The sequence below is a fragment of the Octodon degus genome, unplaced genomic scaffold (genome assembly GCF_000260255.1).
Source record: "Octodon degus isolate 3935 unplaced genomic scaffold, OctDeg1.0 scaffold00028, whole genome shotgun sequence".
Classification (NCBI taxonomy): domain Eukaryota; kingdom Metazoa; phylum Chordata; class Mammalia; order Rodentia; family Octodontidae; genus Octodon; species Octodon degus.
The window spans coordinates 8,120,123-8,123,973 of record NW_004524604.1 but is presented as its reverse complement, the minus strand read 5'-3'; the positions used below and the strand labels follow the sequence as shown (position 1 = coordinate 8,123,973).

Sequence of the window (3,851 nt, the reverse complement as noted above, 5' to 3'; positions counted from 1 at the left end):
GGCTGACAAATCCAAGGAAATTGAGGCAGTCCAAGCAGCACATGGCCAGGCTCACAGCGAGGGACAGGAAAGGCCGAGAGAACACAAGCAAGGGAGTAGAGGCTGCATCTTACCTTGGGACACTGTGTGGCCCCTCAGGACCTCAGGAGACCCATCTCTGTGTCTCCTGTTTGTATCTGTGTTCACTCAACCCTAAGATAGTCAACAGGATCTGAGTTACTGATGTCAGAGTTGTATTTGTCAGCCTAGACTTGGCTGTCACTCCACACAGGGCTGCTGGGAGGCCTTCCCTGTGTACCCTAATCCCACTCATGGCCCTGCTGTAGCTCTGCCCTGTAGACTGTGGACTTGCCAGACATGCAGCCTTGTGCTCTGCCTTTCAAGGGTTTGGAGCAAGCATTGCCCATGATTTGGTGCAGCTTCTCCTGTTTCCCCTCTCTGTTTTCTCATGCTTTGCTCCAAGAAGCCCTGGACATGCTCCTGCCCTCTAGCTTATGGCCTATTTTACCTTGTTTTGTGTATTATTTATTCTAGTCCCAGAAGTCTTATATTCATCAAATCTGGCCTGCCTCATCCTTGAGAACCAGTCTCTCCTCCTTTCATACTTACTGATAACCTGTCTGCTGGGATTTGTAGCTATTGCTGTGGTGTGGATGCATGTCACACAAAAGTCAGTCAGTCAGTCAGTCAGTCAGTCAGTCAGTCAGTCTGTCTGTCTATCTGTCTGTCTGTCTCTTTGCCTCTCACTCTTGCTCTTTGTGGCACTGAGGGTTGAATAGGAGGCACCTTGCCACTGAGTTATATTCTAAGCCCTTAAAAATTATGTGCTTTACATTTTGAGATAGACCCTCACTAAATTCTCAGGCTGGTCTCAGAGTTATAACCTTCCCAACCTCAGCCACCAGGGTAGCTGGGATTACAGGCATGAGCCACTGTGCCTAGACTCAAAGATCCACGTTTAAAGACTTCATCCCTTGGGTGGTGATATGGAGAGGTGCTACCACCTGGGAGTTTGGGGCCTTAACAGAGGTCATTAGGTCACTGGGGATGTGATCCCAAGGGACTGTGGGACCTGGGGTCACCTTCAGCTTCCTGGTTGTGAGTGTGTGGTTTGTACTAAGGGCTCCAGCCTTTGCCCACTGTTTCTCTCATCGGAGGCTGTCTCAGTTACTCTTCTCTCGTTGCTGGGACAAATACCCAACACCCAAAATGAAAGAAGGAAAGGTTTATTTAGCTCACAGTTACTGGAGGTTTCAGTTCATACTCAGCTGGCTCCAAGGCAGAGCAGCACAGGGCAGAGGGCAACCTTTCATGGCAGAGGCAGAGAGCAAGAGCAAAATGGAGGAGTAGCAGCAACAGTGGCTACAGAGAGGAAGTCTCTCTCTGTCCTCCTTATCTGCCCCAGGCTGGGTATAGCACTCACACCCATAATCCCAGCAATACTCAGACCCATAATCCTAGCCTTGAACCATGAATGAATCACAAACTCTAGAACCGTGCCCCAACAATTGCATGAGGCTTTAGGGGGACAAATACACACAAACCATAACAGAGGCCAAAGCAGGGGGCGGCTTGATCTTGGATTTGAGCACTAAAATGTGTGTTAAGATGCCTTTTCTCTTTACAAGTGTACACTGTGGCATTTTGCCTCAGAGATGTGGTGGTAACAAACGCACCCATTGTGTCCAGCAGAGCTGGGTGGTGGCACTCTAAGATGGGCATCTGCAGGGCCAGTGAGACAGCACAGTGGACTAAAGTGCCTGCTTAGGCAAGTGCAGGGACTGGGGTTTGATCCCCAGCACCACATGTTGTGCCAGCCCCACCTCCAGGTGTGCTGAGACAGCACCTGAGACCAGGTGTGGTGGTACATGCCTGTAATCCCAGTGCTGGGGAGGCTAAAAACAGGAGGATCACTACGAGTCAGAGCTGTGTAGTGAGACCTTGTGCCAAATACTAAATAAATAAATAAATAAAAACTAAAATAAGATGGGCATCTGGGGATGGTATGGTAGACATTTCCATCGTCATTTGCACCTGAGCCTTTACTTCTGTGGCTCTTGAAGGTAGTCGCCCTTCTCTGTTCCTTTCCATTTCGCTTCGGTGAAAACAGAGGAATAGTTCAGATTGCTGACTTTAAGAGAAGTGTCATTCCTGGTGCAGGGGCTCTGGAATGCTCCCTGCACCCCCGCTCATCACGCCCACGCTGTGCAGGGAAGACGGCCGCCCAGGACTGGCGCCCAGGCTGGTGGCAAAACTCCTGTTGCTTTGTATTAGGGTTGATAACTCACTGCAGCATAACCAAACCTACATTTACTGAAAAAAATACATAAAATACATTTTTTTCTTCTGTATTTTAGGGAAGGGTCTACAGGGTATTTAGGGCCTCACTACTAGATTGGACTCATAGTGAGTCCCCTGTTTATAGCCTCCTAAGGGCTGGGATTATAGGCGAGTGCCACCACTCTTAGTTTCAATTGCTGTCTCAGTGCACCCTGGGGGTGAGGCCAGCACGGCAGGCCCAGGGATAGAAGCACAGGTCCCTGTGCCTGCTTGCAGGTGCTATAATCCGCTGAGTTATTTGGCTGGCCCTATAAAATACGTTCTGAGCAGTTTCTTTGTCTTCTTTCTTTTTTATTTATTTTAATCTTTTAAAAATTATTTTTCTGTATTTAAGACAGGATCTACAGGGTCTACAGGGTCTCACCACGTAGATAGGACTCAGAGTGATTCTCCTGTTTTCAGCCTCCCAAATGCTGGAATTACAGGTGCATGCCACCATGCCTAGTTTCAATCTCTGTCTCCGTGCACACAGCAAGCGAGGCCAGTACAGCATACCAGGTAGCGAACCCTGGCTGCTGTATTTTAATCGTTTTGAGATAGGTTCTTGCTATGTAGTTTAGGATGGCCTTCAGCTCACTTTGAAGCCCAGAGTGATCTACAGATGGTTTCAAGCTTACAACAGTACTCCTGACTCAATCTCCAGAGTGCTGGGATTGCAAGCCTGTGCAAACACACTGGTTCTGAACAGTTTCTAAATAATCTCAGTTTGTATGCTTATGGCTTGACTTTACCAACTGCTATCCATTTATAGAGACACATGTAAGCTTATCCTTTAATGAAAGCATTATTTTTAATTTTTTTTCATTTTTTTGTACTGGGGATTGAACTCAGGACCTTGTGCTTGCCAGGCAGGAGCTTATGCCACTGAACTATTTCCCTGACCAAATGCATTTTTCATATGAAAAGTTTATTGCTTGCACTATTAGTTGTTACTTATAAGTGCTAATCACTATGAACTGTTAATAATTCTACTACATATTTTCTTAAAAGAAACTAGAGAGCTGAGTACGCCTGTGGGGGTGAGGAACGCTAGTTCTCGTGAAGGGGGTCGCATTGCTGGCGCCATGTCGTACTGCCGGCAGGAAGGGAAAGACCAGATAATATTTGTGACCAAAGAAGACCATGAGACCCCTAGCAGTGCAGAGCTGGTGGCTGATGATCCCAACAACCCATATGAGGAATATGGGTTGATACTGCCAAATGGAGAAATTAACTGGAACTGCCTGTGCCTGGGGCCATGGCCAGCGGGCCCTGTGGAGAAAAGTTTAAGTCAACCTTTTCCTGTTTCTACTATAGCAGAGGACATCAAGGGATCAGACTGTGTAGACCAGTTTCGGGCCATGCAGGAATGCATGCAGAAATACCCAGACCTATATCCCCAAGAGGATGAAGAAGAGGAGGCAGAAGAGAAGCTATCAGAACATGCAGAGGAAATGGCTCCTACTGGAGCCACTGCCGCCAAAGAAGAGTCAGCGTCCATTTAATGCAGGTCACTGTTGGCTTCTGTCCTC

General features: G+C 47.6%; 2 pseudogenes; both read left to right on the top strand.

Moving 5' to 3' along the window:
* Positions 1 to 2,317, top strand: part of LOC105741917 — a 17,706-nt pseudogene extending 15,389 nt beyond the window's left edge.
* A 1,087-nt stretch (positions 2,318 to 3,404) lies between these two features.
* On the top strand, positions 3,405 to 3,824 carry LOC101578868 (annotated as a pseudogene).
* Positions 3,825 to 3,851: the final 27 nt, after the last annotated feature.